An 18,974-nucleotide genomic window follows, 5' to 3' on the forward strand; every position below is an offset into this window, starting at 1 on the left:
AGAAGAAACTTTGCTTATCTCCTTTTTAAACACTTCTTCTTTTCTTTTCCTTTAATCCTTTTTTTGTACCTATTTCATTAATTTATTTACATATATTCATACATTGCTGTGTTATTCTACATACGTACCTTCTGTTTGAAACAAAAATAAACACCGGTTCCAATAGTCGTATGTTAACGTAATTATAAAATTAATATTTAAGGTTTACATAATTTTTTTACAAGGATCATTATTTAATTCAGAATTTATATTCTTATATATATTTTATACATTACTTGGGAAGAAACAGCAAAAAATGCAAACACTTGTATGCCAATTATAAAACAGTAGCTTTTAACCTTTTATTTTTAAATAATGATAAAAATATCACTATCTAAAAAATGTTTAAGAACAAAACAAAATTTAAAACAAATGAAGCTTGTTCTTAAATTGTTTTTTAAAAATTTATTTATCCATTTTATCACATGACGTACATTTTTTGCCCACTTTGCCAAGCTAACGAGAGTACCCATCCCGCTCCAAACTAGGCCATTACATTTTAGAGCATAATAGTAATTTATAAGTTAAAAGAAAGAACAGACAAATAAAATATGAACAAAACATTTACATACATACATACATACACATACGTCCATACATATACCCATGCGTATACACATACATACATAAAAGTTACAAAATTTAATTCATGTATGCGAAACTTCATGATTGCCTTTTGTATTTATATCATTATTCTTTATTTTTATATTTCATTTTCATCGTCTAATAAGAATCTCCAATCCACGGCATGCATCAACCTCTCTGACTCCCTACGACCAATTTCATGAAAGAACGAGGTCAACACTCTCTTCAACTTGACAACACTCCTGCTTTTCCAAAATTCTAGCAAAAAATTATGCACCTTCTTGCCAGCGTAATAGTGGTGCCTGGATGCTAGAACAGTGTTGACCCCTTCACTTAGTGTCAGATCCCTATAGGAGTATCTTGTATTATGGTTGTGGTTGGCGCGTGGGTATTTGTCTTTATTTATGTGTGTAACCACTACCGTTCTCAATATATACTGTTGAATAATAGTAAGTACTCTGAATTCTTTAAAGCGCAAGTCACTTGGATAACAAAATGTTTTTTTTTATTATTCGGATGAAAGATTTCTGTGCAATTATTACCGGTTTAAGGGTGGTTTTTGTGCAAACTCCCCAACAAATTAAACCATAAGTCAACACAGAATTTGCCAGTGCATAATTCTCATATGCTGTTCCGTAAAATAAGTTGTTATTTTTATAATATATTTATTCAAACTGTATAAAAATTTAAACGTTCTTAAATATCATCAACATTTAATGTAATTGACTGTTTACAATTATTTACTTACATGTGAAACCAGTAGACACTTAAAAGTCAGTAAGTGATTATATATACAAACTGCAGAAAGTTTGAGGGGTTTTATAATTAACTCCGTTTTCGTCGGAATAAATATTTTATCTTGATTAAAAATATATTTTTATCTAACGCGAACAAACAAAATTGAGTAACGAGTTTTAAATTGATTGAAAGAAATAAGTTTATATAAACATGATAAAATTAATGTTTGTGTCATACTTGTTTCAGTCAACGATGTATTTTTCTGAAAAGAGAGACATAGGAATTATTTCTGTAATGAAAACGACCGATTTTGAAAAAAACGATTACAAAATAAGTGAAATCGATATTTTATTTGCGTTTCAACCGATTCAGTACATACTAACGATATTTGGTCTTCAAACAGTAACAATCAATGAAAAAACCGTTCAAAAGCCCAAAAAAAAATCAATGGTGTATTCCTTATCTGTCATGACTTTTATTTTATTACTTCAGTCATTTACCCTAGTGTACCGAACGATACATTACTATAATTTTTCAGAGCTCATTTCTATAATTAGAGACGTTCTTACAATGGTTTCTCCTTTGATAACGGCTACAGTAACATTAATTTTAACAGTTACAAGATACCCCCCGCTTTTTGTAACTCTTTTTTCTAACTTCCAATTCGTTGATTCTAGTTTGCACATACATAAAGAAAAAATCTACAGACCACTGAAACGCAAACTAACATCCTTAATAATCATTCTGTTTTTGGCTACTGCGATTCCATACATTTATGATAACATACTTTGGAAGGGAGACTTTAGAATTTCAGCTAAACCTTTTGCATCAACAATTCAAGAAATCACGATACTTCAAATATTATTCTTCTTGCATGTAATTTGCGATAGACTTGATGACGTTAACTCTCAATTAAAAATGAATCAATGTGGATCTAACTTCTTACATTCCGAACTTAAAGAATTCGGCTCTTATACACACTTTGTAGAAGAAATACCGTTAGGAACAAAGGAAACAAATGTTGTGATTATAAAAGGTTATAAAGAATATGATAAAAAAAATAACGAATTGGTACGACTTATGTTAGTTTTTGATAAACTAGCAGATAATGCAAATATTATCAATTGCTGTTACGAAATAATGGTAAACAAACATTTTTTTCAATTTCTTCAATTATTTATATGTTTTTGGTATATTTTGTTGATTTTTTTAAATAAGAATACTATTATCATTTATTTCATATACGTTGTTTTTTCCACCCTTATTATTCAATCGTATCAACACAGAAAAACATGGAAGTGGCTAATTTTATTTTTTTATTATTATGTTAATTTTAAGCGAGTAGCTTAAAGCTGATATGTTTATATCAATTTTAACAAAAGTTATTTTGACTTTGACTTTTCCGAAACAAATCTAGTCCATTTTTGAACTCATGGAGACTACACATTGAGATTAGCTCTTGTGGCAGCTCGTTCCAACCATCAACAGCCGCCTTATTACTTGGGAAATGCGTCCGTGGATTTAGATTAAATCTCGTTTTCTCCAGCCTGCGACTGTGGCCTCAAAGAGTTTAAGCTTGAACATGGGATCCAAATTTGAGCATCTATAGTGACTGTTGAGTATCTCGTATGTCTCTATCAGGTCACCTCTTTCTCGCCGTTACTGCAGCGTTGTGAGACCGAGAGTTTTCAGTCTGTCCACATATGGAAGCCATTTTAGGCTCGGCGATTTAGTTAGCTCCAAAAAGTGAGCAAAGAATAAATATTTTCGATATTTTATTTATAAATTTTTTGTCTAAGTTTTAATTAGTATATGTTAATTTGTTTTTATAGTTTCTGATGACTGCTTTTAGTACACTTTTCTCAGTTTTGACGTCAGTTTACAATCTTATCGAAATTGATTCAAATGTAAGTATATTTTTGATATTGTGAATAATGTTGATACTGCGGTAGTTTACGTTTCAAATGTAATATAATTCCAAGGAAACAATGAGTACTATATATAGAAAAATAACGTATTTGTACAATATTATTATTCCAAAAACGTCTTGGATTTGTTATTTCTATACCGAAAACAAACTGAACTTTACAGGTTTTTTTACATGTGGACAGTAAAACATTTTTTGTCCCAGTGTAAATAACAATCTGTACCAAAAAAAGCAACTCTTTTTTAAGCTAATTTTCATTTAGTTATAAAATTATTTTTTCACAATAGTGTAGTGGTTGTTAAAAAGCCGGCAGTTTGTTTTAGGATTTAAAGGTGATTTTATCTTTTAATTGGACAGTCAGCAATCCAGACTATTGGTTTTAAAACTAAATTTAAAAATTATCTAATGTAAAAGACTTTCTTTGCGGACACTTTGAGTGAGTCTTGAATTCTATGAAGACACCTGTGACATCATAGCCAGCAAGGGTTAAGGAGATGATATGGTACTAACAGAGCATGTTGAGGAGTGGACGAGGTTTAAAGAATACCTCATCCTAGGAGGAGGTAAATTTAGCAAGTTGACTGTATTGTTGGAGAAGAAAAGTTGCGCAACTCCACTAACCTGCTGATAATGAGGCGTGACGTGCTGGAGCCCGTTGACGTAGACGTTGGCATAATTTGTATAAATCTGGTGGTCTAAGGGACGCAAGCACACCTCGCTTGAGGAAAGATTAGTTAAGCACTTCACTCGGTTGATGTTAGATTGTGTTAGAATTATTCTTACGTGGATTGCGCTAGGGATTGGGAAAGATGGGTAGGTAGATATAGATTTGGTTGAGAATTGGTCCGAACAGGGCATGTGAACTATTAATTTCTATTTTAATTGATTATTTTACATACTGCATACTTTTTACTGTTGTGCATCTTCTTTGCAGTCTCAATCCTGGGGATTGGTTTGCAGCAAAGTCCTGCATTTCGTCCTCCATTTGTCTCTATTTTCTGCAGCCCTCTTCAGCTCGACATATGAGGCGCAGTTAAAATCTTCGCACACTTGCTCCAAATATTCCCGTCGAGGGCGCCCTCTATAATTTGTCCCCTCAGCCACTCTCTCTATGATGTCGGGCAGGAGACCCTCATGGCGCATAATGTGGCCGATCCTGTCAATGTTTTGAATATATTTGAACATTTGTATTCCTTTAATCTTTCAATTCATTTCAATAAACGTTATTTGTGAAAATAAAATAACTTGTTAACTACATTAAATCCTAGATTTATTACATTTATGTGGGATTTTTATATTTTTAAGCTTATTTAATTATTATCGTTTTTATGAAATTGATAATAATTTCAAATTATGATTTCCTTATTTCACAGAGCGCACTTATTTTCACTGACTTGTTGATATGGTGCAGTAGAGATGTCATTTTTATGTTTATGTTGACATTCTATATAGAGGCCATAAGGTCAAGAGTAAAAAAAACTGCAATTATTTTGAACAAACTGGCTATAAACCCCTCCAATGGTATGTACTTACATAAAATAAGTATTGGATTGGCTTCAAATTTAAGGAAATTTTTAGATAAAAGTTTGATGAATATATTTTACTAGCGTTAATCCGCAGTTTTGTTTACGTGGTATTACGGAGAAACTATGAACACTTTGTATCCCGGAGCCGTGTAAACACGTGATTATATAACCACGCGTTGTATCCTGGTCCCGTGTTTTCACGTGATTTACCAGCTGTTCAAAAAAGTGCATTTTATTGACATCTAGTGACTTTTATTAGTAATTTTTCGCTGCTGGTAAACTACATGAACGCATGGGACCGGGACATAAAGCGTGGTTATTCTAATCACGCGTTCACACGGCTCCAGGATACGCATCACAAAAAAAGGAGTGAGACGCAGTAGGTATATATGCGAACATTGCAATTTGGCTCTCGGTAAAGGCCAATGTTGGCAAAAATATCATACAAAAATGACTTATTAAATTGTTTCAAATAAATACAAGAATTTAGAATTGATTTAACCCAGTGTTTTCATAATTATGACACGTTTAAGAAACCCTCCTCAAAGCATGAAATTTCACAAAAATGAGCCGAGCATAGAGTAAATTCTATGTGTGTTAGTGTTAAGGTTATTAATAATTTGTGTTGTAGATCATAAGATTTTTTTCTAAAAATGATAAGACGGGGCAGAAAGTAGCTTGTATCGATTGCCGGTTCTCCATCTTTCGATTTGAAAAAAAAACGACGATACATCTGTATATGGAAACGTTATATCCTTATTAGGTTTACAAATCCAAAATCCTACTATAAAACCAAAATGAAATACAAACCAAACTTATCTTGATAAACCAACTCAATTTTAGAAATTAGATATAATATTGTGTATTTGTTCATTGTACTTTTTTCAATTTATTTAATAATTATTTATTAAATCATGTTATTCCACAAAGTTAATTCCGAATCAATCAACAATAGAGTTTTGATTTTTCTGTGTATTAGCGATGTGATATTATAGGGTTTTTATAAAATGTACAAAAAAATGTGTTTTTCAGATCATGCTCGCCAAGAACTCCTGGACCGATTCAGTCAGACTTTATCCTGTAGGAGTTTCAATATGAGCGCCTGCAATTTCTTTAATATAGATTATAGTTTCATCACATCCTTAGTTGGAGTGGTTGCTACTTATAGTGTGATCATCATTCAAACAAATCTGAAAAAAAATGTTACCACATGATCACATCCTTAGTTGAACGCTGCAATCAAATATTTCGAAAAATGTAACCACTTTATTAGTGTAGAGTCAAAAATATTTTTTTATATCCAAATTTTTGTAGATTAGGTTGGATTTTACTCGAATAAAAATTTATTGAAGCAGAGAGAGAAAACGTTCTTAAAAAAATGCATTCTTATGATCAACTAAAACATTTTAATTATAGGACCATTTTCAACGAGTTGTTAAAATCTTACTATTAAAATATTGTAATCAGTTTGGGGTAAAATGAGGTTTGAACCTTGGGCCTCTGATCCACGAGTAATACGGAAACTCAAGCGTTTTCAAAAATAACCTGTCATTAGCTGATGTAACAATCACTATTTTACCTATGTTTAAACATACACATTTCTTCAACTATTCTATCTATCGACTTTTGTGAAGTAAACGAACTGACGCTTTTGTAGAAGTGGGTGAGATTCATCCAGATGAATCATTCATAGGAAATGCTTGAATTCTTTTTTCTATAAACAATGTTTTGATTATGTTCAAATGCTTGCAGACTAGCTGAATTACCTCCCTAGGGAGTTATTCATATTTAAATTTATTGCAACGGAAGGAAAACATTTTTGAGAAGGGAACATGGATGTCTAGGCATTTACAGAGCTTATAATCTGTCATTGTCTGGATTAAGTGGTCATTTCACACACTATGTAACATTCACAATTCTACCTATGTTTTAACATCCACATTTCCTCAACACTTCTATCTGTTGACTTTTGTAAAGTAAAAGAGCTGAAAGTTTTATCATGTACATGAATGAGTATAAAAACTGGAAAATTATTTTTAGACGTTGCCTAGTGGGTGAATTGGTTCAGCCAGATGAATCTCACCCACATGATAAAGGTTGTAGCTCTTTTACTTCGCAAAAGTCGACAAATGGAAGAGTTGAAGAAATGTGGATGCTCAAACATAGGCAGAATGGTGAATGTTACGCGGTGTGTGAAGTGGCTACTTAAACCAGCCAACAGGTCAAAAGCCCTGTAGATGCCTAGACCTCCATATATTTTTTTTTTAAATGTTTTCCGTCTGTTGCAACAAATTTAAACATATTTTTATTTTTATACTTTTAATTATACTAGTTATTTTAATCAATAATATTTACACATTGCGTAATGTGGTCACCTTAACCAGCCAATGACAGGGTGTAAGTTCTGTAAATGGCTAGACTCCAAAACCTTTTTATAAAAATGTGTGTCCTCTCTGTTGAAATAAATTTGAAATTTTGATCACAATCAAATTTTAAAAAAAATTACATCGCTTTATCAAATCCTTAGCGAAGTTTTCGCCTAAATAGAATCTATCCATGACGTTACCACTTTATCTTTAGTTGAAATGTTACCACATTGTTAAATCCTTAGTTAAAATGTCACTACTTAGCAGTGGTGGACGGTGATTTTTTCGTAGGTCAGCTACAAAAAATGTTAGCTAAATTTGTAAAAGTATATTCATTTATTTAAATGTACAATACAAAACTACTGCCAATTGCAATGCATATAAATTGTATTATTAGGTAGTTACTAAAACACATTAAAGAAAAAAAATACAATAGATTATTAAGGTCTGACAATCTACAAAAACAATAGGTAACAATGACGAATATGTCACTAATATACAATTTAATATATATAGTTAAAAAGGATGAGTCTTAAACTGGTTATCCCAGCATGGAAAAAAACAACCTCTCCCGGTAGGCTGTTTAACAGACCAATCATTCTCTCCACTGGCATCATCAATGGTACATTTGTCCTGCATTCAGGAAAAACAAATATTCAGTGTTGCCTAGCTCTTAAATAGTTGCTCGGTACACATAATTTTATTCGGTCCAAAATGTTGGGGTTGTAAATTAACCCGTTCAGATAGATGACTAGTTTTTATCTAGTTATGTATACATCGTCTCTCTGCTTTAGCCCTTGACAACAGAAGATTATTACCAATAATCTGTTCAATCAACTCAAATTACAGTTATTATCAGCTTCACGATATAGTGTAGCTATATTGTACACTATTTTAATATAACACTGGTACAAAAGCACAAGGGTTTTTCTCTTTTTTTGGAGAGTTAAAGTGATAAAATTTACTAGATGTGTAAAAGTAGTTATGTTTAGAATTTTACAAAAAATTGTACTTTTTATGAAATTTATGAATAAAAAAAAAATAAAAAAATTAGAAAATAAAAAATAGTTTATCCAAAAATACCACTATGGCATTTTTCCATTATGATTGAAATATCAACACAAAGATAATTTCAAAAATGGCCACGTCGAACGCAATATCTACGTAATATATTACGTCAACTGTATCATATCAAAGTCTTTTGGAAATAATGTTCGAAATACTATTTTTCAAAAAGACAATTTTCAAAAAATAATAAATGTTATCTGTTAGCTTAGTTAAGGAAAAATGGAAAAAATACAGGCACTAATACTCTTTATTTAAAAAAAACTCCAAATCGGTTCAGTTTTAGGGTGCAAAAAACGGTACGGCAAAACGTTGATTTAAGTTAGGCATAATCAGTCTTCATGACGATGCCCACATAGAAAGCCAACGATGCTAACAACATGTTTCATTCTCAAAAAAAAAAAATAACTTTATCTCTGTTGAGATATCGTTATATTATAAATGTTTTCTTATTTCACAATCATCAAACAAATTAATGTAATTGAAAACAAAAATAAACAATTTCATAAAGATTACAAAATTTCGACTCTAATCAGATATTTTAATATTATTGATCGTTTTAATATTTTGATTGCTAATCTGTTATTCCATATTGTCATATTTTTATGTAATTTTCCTAAAAGCTCCATATGCTTATATCAATTAATCTTTATTCCATTAGTGTTGATAACATTGCCTGTTTTATTATTTATCAATGTTTTTTTTAGTCAATCATCGTCATAAACACACATCATATATTAATAACGTGTGATAAGTATCATTTATGTCTAATGAATAAGAATGCATTAAAAATATCATTTGAGATCAATAAACGTATGAAAGTAATCGTTTAAGTTAAGTTCTCCGTAGACTCAAAATGAAAAATATAAATTTTAACGAAGATCGTCCGCCTTCTTATGAATTTAATACGGTTCTCCAGAACAAGCTCACAAAAATCACTAATGTTGTTCCCAAAGAAAAAATCAAACCGGTTGAGAAAAAACCGAAAATGGATATTGTTTACAGCGTCAAACCATTTTACAACGCTCTGAACTTGATAGGACTTCAGCAAATGAGCTTCGATGGTAATGAGATGACCATATCTCCAATTTGGTTGAAAAGCTATTCATTTTTAATTGCTTTTGGAATACTCGGAGCTCAGATATACATCCAATATATTATGTACACAACGACTACCATAAAACAAGTTCCGGCAACTGTAGTCGTCGAATTGCTTAAAGTTATTCCGTCTACAATTTCTGCCATAATTTGCGTTATATTCTCAGCTACGTGCTACCAAAACATGGTTATCCGCGTTATCAACAATGTCAAAATAATCGACAGCCAGCTGTACATGGAGGATAAGGATATTTACAAGCCGATGAGGAACAAAGTATTTATATTGATCGTATTGATATTCACGGTGATTTTGGCAATGGGTGGTTTCGACATTTGGGTTGTGAATCAAATTTGGTTTAGCGCAACAAGATTCGTTGTCATAACCGTAAATGAATTAATTATGTTAGAAGTTTGCTTATTGCTCTACATTGTTACAACTCGTTTGGATATTTTGAACGCTCAGCTCAACGCCACTAAGTATGACTCTTCTAAGCTCTTTAACAACGAAGTATCCATCATCAGTAAGAAGAAAGAGTTGATTATGATGAGTGTTGGAGAAAAGATTGGACCCTTAAACACAGTCAACCTCAAGAAGAAAACAGAACATGAGCAAGCCGATGATATAATTAGACTCATGAAAGTTTATGACAGATTAGCAGACAACGCTAATATTGTCAATTCATGTTTTGGAATACCGGTAAGACTTTATATAATTTAACGTTTCATTGTTTGCACTAATAAATTTTTTGTTGAACCAATAATGAGCACATATTTTGTATACGTGAGGTTTGACCATGTTGCCTTAATGCAATTTGTTCATACCGATCCAAACCGTTGTCTTTTATTTTTTTTATAAAACGTATTGTCGCCGGAAAGGAAAAAGTTACCATGCGACGCGTAACAACTTTAAAGAAGAGCCAATTTAAGTTTTTTTTTTGAAGATCAAAAATCTCATATTATAATTTTTTTTTAAATTATGAAATAATCACGCCAAAATAGATATTTAAAAAAATATAAAAATAAAAAAAAACAAAAAACTTTCATTTGTTTTTCTGTAAAGCGGCTACATAACTTTGATTACTTTTTACCTTCCAGCGTTGAAACATATATTTTTAAATAAAGAAACATAAATGAAATTTAAATTGTTACTATACTATAAAGAGAGGAGGGGGTAAAAGTGGAAAGGAAATAGGGAGGAAAAGGGAAAAAAAAATTATTCAGATTTATATTTTAATGGTGATTTATATGTGGTTAAATGAGTCTTTGAAATTATAGCGTAGATTATTTCACCTTCAAAAAGTTTAGATTAAAAAATAAATTACAACGGTGAATGGGTTTTGGAAGGATTCTCTCATAACTTCAACGAAGAGATATCCCGTGTTTTGAAAATGGTTAGAAGAGTTCTGAAGTGTGATAATTTGAAATATTGTGAAAAAGTGCAAGAATGCGAAAGTCTCCTCTTTGTCTGAAACTGACCATCATTAAGTACTAATACGATATTACATATTATAACAAAATTTATAAAAAACTTAAAAAAAGATTTATAAAAATTTTAGTTTCGTTTATTTCTTATAGTACAATTTTAAGCCCTCGTAAAATAAGTTTTTATATTCTGGTTTTCTCCTCATTGTAAGTAATCTTATTATTTTTTGTCTCTTATTTCGTATGTATGTATGTATCTGGTAAGGTTGACCTTTTGATCCCCGAACATAGATTAAGTAGAGTTTTTGATTTTTTTCTTTATGAATTAGTCATGATATTGATTACGTATTTTTCTTGGTTTTTTTTTGTTGATAACTGTACAAAAAAAAGTAGTGGTACAATTTTAATTTTTTAAAAATTGTATTTTTTTTGTACGATATATTTACAAAATTAAATGAAATGCAACATTATCAAATAACAAAAAACATTGAAAAAAAAAACTTTATTAATATTGATGTTTTTAAAGAAGAAGTGATTTTACACAACCAAACGAGTGACAACTTTACTCAAAACTGATCCCCAGAAGTATTTTTTTTCAGTTAATTACTTCAAAATGATCAACTACTCAAACTCTTCCAAATACGTACCGACAGTGATTAATTAGTTCCATCAAATTTATTCTCACATAATAGATAAATTAGTTTTGTTGGACCAGGACAAATTTGTGCCGTCTGTGAGCAAAGGTTGAATAAACACATCACCTCATAAATGAAATTTATATGTACCTGAGATTTTAATTTTTCGTTTCAGTTACTGAGTTCGGCCATCACGGCTTTCATGAACATTCTTTCAACTGTAAGTCAACTTATGAAGGACGTCGATAAATCAACGGTAAGAACTTTTTCTTTATAGCCGCTTTTTTAAGAACAATTCATTTAAAATAAAATGTTTACTTACTTTAGTAAAATAAACTATCAATTTTAAAGTTAAAAACAATTGTTGTATTATAAATCTTGATGTTATTATATTTTACAACAGAGATGAAGAACAAGATATTAATACTACTGACATTTTTACTTTACTTACTTTCACAGCGCTTTCAATTCGGTCAATTTTGATATTTTGTTAGCCAAACTCAAAACACTAGATAATATGACACAATCGTTCATAAGATGGTTCTGTTTGTATTTACGAGCAAAACAACAATGTATCAAGACACCAGATCACCACTCAGAATGGGTTGACATTGTCGCTGGAGTACCTCAGGGTGGAGTTCTATCACCGTTACTCTTTTCCCTATTTATCAATCCGGTGGCAGTTACTATTTACTATTACACATTCAAGATTACGCTGATGTTTCCATGACTGATTTAAGCTGTGAACTACTTAACAAACTTGAAAAACTTTAGAACACATGCATTAGGTATATTATTGGTCTGAAAAAATATGATCACATGTTTAATAATCGTAGGAAACTGAAATGGCTTAAAACTAGACAGCGGGGAGACTATAACTCCCTTTCACTTATGTTCACTGAACTTCATAGTCCTAACGCTCCTACATACCTCCAAAAACATATCAACACTTATTATTGCATGCCTAACCTCTTCGTTCTAATTCTCAAAAAAGATCCACAAATTCCACTTTCTTCTCTTACTTAAAGTGTCCATGCGGCTCGACTGTGTTCATCATCTCGCGTCTAATATCAAAAATGTAACTACAGTATTTATATTTAAATCACGTCTAAAGAAATATATCCTTTCTCTTCCACAACCTATCTTCCTACTTCCTGTCTTTTTGTTGTCCCAAAGTTATTTTCATTTATTTTATTTTATGAAATAATTACCACTTGTATTTTAGTAGTTGGTCGGAAAAAAAAATCCATTTGGCAATTAACCCGCTAATGTGTAATTTAAATTAGTAATATACAAAAATTAATGAAAAATAACATTTCAAAGAAGGGAATAAAAAAGTCTAGTCATTTACAGGGCTCATGACCTGTCATTGGCTGATTTAGGTGGCCACTTTATGAATTATGTAACATTCATAGTAAGTGTGTAAAATGCCCGGTAAAATCAGCCATAACAGGTCGTAAGCCCTGTAAATGCTTTGTGTTCTTCGTCTCTACTGTAATATATTCATATTAACTAGCAGGCAACCGTCGTTGACTGATCAATGCTTAAGAACTCGGCACTTTGGCCCTCGCTTTACGACCCTACGGGCCTCAGCTGATCGTTCCCTCGGGTCTCAGTTGATCAGCCTCGGGCCTCGGTTGGTAAAAATCTCGAGTACCTCGAAACGTTGCCCCTTTGGACCTCACATTTTTTTTTTGTTCAGTGCAATCTTAATGTAATAAAGAAGAATAATGCTTCTCATAATGATGCTTCCAAACCCGCACAAAATTTATAGATTTAATATGTGCAAAAAATTTGGTTAGTAAGCGATTCACATTGAACAGCGAAGAATTTGTGATTTATAATAATAATAGTCAGCTATTGTTGACGATTACATACTAGTTAGTTCGGCCCATCGGGCCTTATATAATTAGCCTTTTGGGCCTTAATGAATTTGTTCCAAAGGTCTTGGCTAATTAGGGTCTATCTTGGATGCGCTGTATAAGTTATCCATGATACAAAAAAAAACAATATTCATGAATCTCTTTGTAAAGCGCACTTGAGAGATTACATTAGGAAAATGGCGTTCTATACGTTATCTATTTTAATAATATTGATAAAAGACATGTAGAGCCTTAATTATAGAGCAAGTAAAAAATTATGCCTAGGCATAGTGGTAGAATAAGCATGGTATAGTAAAGATCCTTAAACCTAGCATAAATTTATACTCGGTATAAAGCTGTGATAGCAACAATAATGACTTATTCCACGCTTATACCTAGGTCCAACGTAATAAGGCGCTGGAATAAACCAGGACGTATATGTATTCCTATAGTATAGGATCATTTCAACTCAAGCTTTAAAAGTATTCGTATCCGCCGATTTGGTCGATCGTTCAACATAGAACGGAACCATTAAATAACGTTAGGGTGGATTTATTAATATTTTAAATATATATATATATATATTATTTATCAAAAGACAGGTCAACACACGAAACAGTACACCATGAGGCCGACTTATCTGCAATCGATTTCTTTTAGCAAAAAATATTCACCCGCGAGTAACTAAATAATTAAACCCAAAAATGAAATAATAAATATATAACTTATAAGAGACTCAATGATTACTATAACTGCCCTATGCATGATATGTATCAATCAAATCCCAACACAAATTTACGGGGTCATAACTAGAAGCTCTATCGTCCCCAATTCCACCTCAATCCCAAAAAAAACTCCCTTTCTAGCAGTGTAGTTTCAGACTGGAATAAATTTTCAAGTCTAGTGGTTCATTCCATTTTGGACAACCAGTTCAAAAACCGTTTGGATGCTTATTTAAAAAAAAAAGAACCCAGACAAAAGGCAGTACACGAGATATAGGAACATCAGCAAAGGCTGCCTGCCTAAAACAAATAATAATAATTAATAAATAAGTACCCGCCCACCCTAATTTAACCGTACCGAGTGGATTGGCGTGATGCGTGATACGTGTAAAACGGGACGTATACAATCATTTTAAATCACCGAAATTTTATATTATTAATATATTCTATACTAATCTACACATTTAGCTCAGCGGTTTAAAAAAAATGTAAAATATTTTTATGCAAACCCTTTTTTATGGAATTGCGTTTTTTGTCTTTTTTTAAAGAATGAAAGATGGTTTTACCCTAATAATTTATTTATTTTTACGGTCTGTTGTTAGGAAAAATTTATTGCCATCAATTGGCCAATGATTTAATGATTTTTTGCCAAATATAAAAGAGTCAAAATGTAAAACGAATTTTATAATAAAAAGAACTGCACATATAAATAGTGTAGCGAAAGATTTTTTTGAAAAATATGTATAAATCAATAAACGTAGTACTTTATATAATTGGTACTCATATTATTTATATTTGTTTGTATTTCGTTGCTTTATATTTATTTTATTATATATTATACTATATTATTTTTGTTTAAGTTACATGCATTCTTGGCACATATATATACTGTATATTTGTACGATTAGCTAGGCATTTATAATTAAGTAGTTTTAGTTTTTCTTTTTTATGTTATTGTTTTATTAGTATAAGACTACTAACGCTCTAAAGATAGAAAATCTCCACCTTAGAACAGGCTGTGCCATGTTAGATGGAGACTATCATAAACAGAGAACACTCCGTTTTCATTTTACATTAGTTGGTTTTATATAGATTCCCTGTTATTAAGTATGAATATTTTTATTTTTTTTAATAAATTTAAAAATAAAAATAAATAAATATGCTATGGAGATGATAAAAAGGTGTTTTTTATTTCAGGCTAACCAGAAAAATGCAGCGAACTTTGCAATATGGTGCCTCCGAGACGTGTTATTTGTGGTGCTTGTTACGGTTGTTATTGAAACAATGCTGAGCAAAGTTAAGAAAACGTCCAATATTATAAACAAGCTGACCATAAGCCCAAAAATCGGTAATTATATTTTAATAATAATTAATTTGATATTATTAAAATTGAAAGCATTAACTTTATATTTTTTATTATTTCAGCGTTTACTTGGTGGAAAAATATTTTAAATTTATTTGAAATAAAACACTTTGTAAATTTACCACATAAGAGTTTAATAAAATAAAACTACCAGTTGAAGATATTTTGAATTGCCCATCATTAGTTGTAAATATATACTGATTATCGCATGAATGAATATGATCGTTATTTTATAAAATCGGAAGTGGAAAAAAAAGGTGTTTTATTTCAAATAAACATTAACTTTGAGGTCAAACATTTTACTATATGTTATTAAAAATTTGTATTTAACCAGTGACTGACTTTTCTATATCTACCGGTTTCGAAATGTATCCGTCTCTGTTATTACATATCAAATGATTTAAGTAGTTTGTTTAACATTTGCTTAAATCAAATTTATTTCCAATTTAATCATAAAGATTATAACCAAATTCAGGACTCGCTATGGGAAGTCTAACAAGCTCTTCCGTTGTATTTATATTTTTGGAGTAAAATATTTATTTTTAATAAAAAATACATTAATATGAAAACGGTATGTCGATGATGTTTTTTTTGTATTTGGACTGGAACATAAAGTTAATAAACTTCATTTATTAATTTTAAAAATACTTTGGATAGCAAAATAAATTTCACCTTAGAAGTTCAAAAAGTCAATGAATATAATTTTCTAAATTTGACATTGATTCAAATCAATGATAAAATAGAATTTAACATTTTTCGAAAACCAGCTTGGACGGATATTTTCATTGATAACTCATCAAACCCCCCTACTTCCTAAAAACATTCCGCATTCCATCCAATTTTGCATCGTTTAATAAATGTTCGTCTGTCGATACTTAATTTCGAAAATTAATTCAATTTTACTTTCGAAAATTGCTATTAACAATGGGCATACAATCGATTAAATAAAAAATATTTTACTTAGAAAACTTAAGGGAAAATCGTCCAAAAAATGGTTATATCCTGTCAACAGTGATTATAAAAATGCTAAAAATTATAAATGTAGAAGAAGCATTTACGTAATGCTATATTCACAAACATTTGCAACATTAAAATACTCTTTTGTTGTTTTTTTTGTAACCTTGCGGCACTTTAAATAAGATCTGATGTGCTTCAACTGCGTGTGGGAGAAATATACCATTTCCATAAATCTTCTTAGAGATCTTGTTTCTTGTGGTTTTTCTTATTGAAGAACTGCATGAATTATTTCTTGTTAAGGTTTCATTCTGCACTCACTATGTATTCCAGGGAGTTCACTGAACTTTGTCCAAACTTGGCTCTTGGATACATTTATCACCAATCCATATTCTTCCAGTCTCTTCATTAGGCACTCTAAGTGCTGGATATGTTCAGCTTCGTCCTTAGAAGCAATTAATGTATTGTTTATGTACGTGCAGCTAAATTTCAATACTTTTGTCACCATATACATGAACCGTTGAAACGTTTGGGCTGCATTGCAAAGTCGAAATATCATCGCTGTGAATTCATTCAATTTGAATGGTGTTTTTGGTACATTTTCAGGTTCTACTGGTATTTGATGATGTTTGTGCCTCTAAGCCTATGAGCAAAATCTTGTAATTGTGATATGGGATGTCTGGCAAAGTCTGCCCGTTAAATTTTCGATAATCACCACATGGTTTCCATCAACCGTTTGTATTTTTAACCATATGTAGTGGACTTGCATAATTGCTTTAAAATAGTTGACAAATTCCGGAATCGGAATTTTTTCTTAGCAATTTCTAATTGATCAGGTACTAGGCGTCGGGTTCTAGCTGTTGCTGGTCGTTCTTTAGTCTCTACGTCGTGTGTCACCTTGTGCTTTACTTCGTTTATTTTTATGTGTTGTTTGGTAAGTTTTGGATATTTTGACAATAAATTGTGGTATTTGTTGTCCATGTCAATTGTTCAGATGTTTGACGATAGGCCTTTGACTCTGGTTCTTCCTGAAGCCAACCCTGTCATGTTGTCTACTAGTCTTTGGTTTCTTATGTCCACTATTTTATTGTATTTGTGTAGGAAGTCTGCTCTTAAGTTTTAACTTCTGCTACTAGGAAATTTCATTTTTGTGCTTTTTGCAGTGTTAGATTGAGTTTAATGGTTCTACTTCCAGAGCAGGGTATCTTTGTTTCATTAGCTGCAAAAAAGTGGGTGATTTCGTTTACACCCTGATTTGTATCTTTTTTTGATCTGAAGTTTTTTGGAATTACTGATACTTCAGCTCCATATGGAAAATACAAGGAATCATATGTGTGATCTCCTGTCGTTCATGAAGAGCCGATGAAAATCATTTGCTGCAAGACTCGCATTTCTCGACGCGAAGTTTCATAGCTGTGTGCAGCTGTAGCTTTCTCCGAACTTTTTGTATTCCCAATCGGGTCGCCAGAGATCGGAAAGCGATCTAGTAGAATGTCTCGTATTCACCGTCAGATCACCAGTGTGGAGAGGTCTATTGTCGGGGTCACCAGTTGTGTCGGTCACTAATTGTCGACTCTACTATTGTTTGTGTAGGTAAATCGACCAGTGTGTATACGCTACGCAAATATGTTTTTTATTGCCTCATTTTGCTCTTCAAAGGGTTGCTTCAAACTTCATGAATAAATAAAAATCGGTATTTACATGAATTTTGAACACGATTCATTAAATCAAAAATAAAGTACAATCAAATAAACGAGATATGGCATAGAATATTTTACTAATAAAATTAAACACTGAAATTAAGATTATTTGAATATTTTCTACTACGCGGTTGACAATAATTTTTGAAGACGTAGATCTTGGAGGAGTAAGAGATAGTAGATGGCAGGCGGCAGAGGTAGAGAAGGAAGAGCAATCAGTGCGTCCGTGCTTTTATGTGCTTACATACGTCACTGATTCTCTGTATTGCCAACTTGTCGTGTTTGTTGTCTATGCTCGACGGTTGGCAGTACCTACTTTTGAGGCACCACACTATTTCCTCGGATAGTCTTTACTGTACAACTTTTGAAACAACCGTTTTCTTTCAGATCCTGCTCGCGAGGAACTGCTTGACAGATTTTCTCAACTGATGTCGTGTAGGAAATTTACGATCACCGCTTGCAATTTCTTTCCTTTTGACTTTACCTTTATATACTCTTTGGTTGGAGCCATAGCCACCTACACCGTCATTATCCTTCAAGTTAGTCCCACTAAAAAACCAGAGTAAAAATTTAAAGGATATCTGTACAATCTGTAAAAATCAAATCCGCAATGGAAAAATCCAGAATTCATCTACAAAGATTTGGACATATCAAAATAGTGTTGGTCAACTGGTTTAAGTAAGTAAGGTTAATTAAATATTGACTTACATATTACCAGAGATGAACATTTCAAAAAAAGTAATATAGAAGTCTAGGCATCTACAAGGCTTATGACCTGTCATTGACTGGTTTAAGTGGCCACTTTACATACTGTGTAACATTAACCATTCTGAACATTTTTGAACATCTATATTTCTTCAATTCTTTCATCTGTTGATGTTTGTGAAGTTAAAGAGCTAAAACTTTAATTTATAAGAATATATTTTTATGTACGTATAAGATTCATCTCATCGAATTATTTCACCTACATAC

This window comes from Micrasema longulum, unplaced genomic scaffold, assembly GCF_059751315.1.
Source record: "Micrasema longulum isolate JH-2025_06_02 unplaced genomic scaffold, ASM5975131v1 h1tg000163l, whole genome shotgun sequence".
In the NCBI taxonomy this organism is placed as follows: Eukaryota; Metazoa; Arthropoda; class Insecta; order Trichoptera; family Brachycentridae; genus Micrasema; species Micrasema longulum.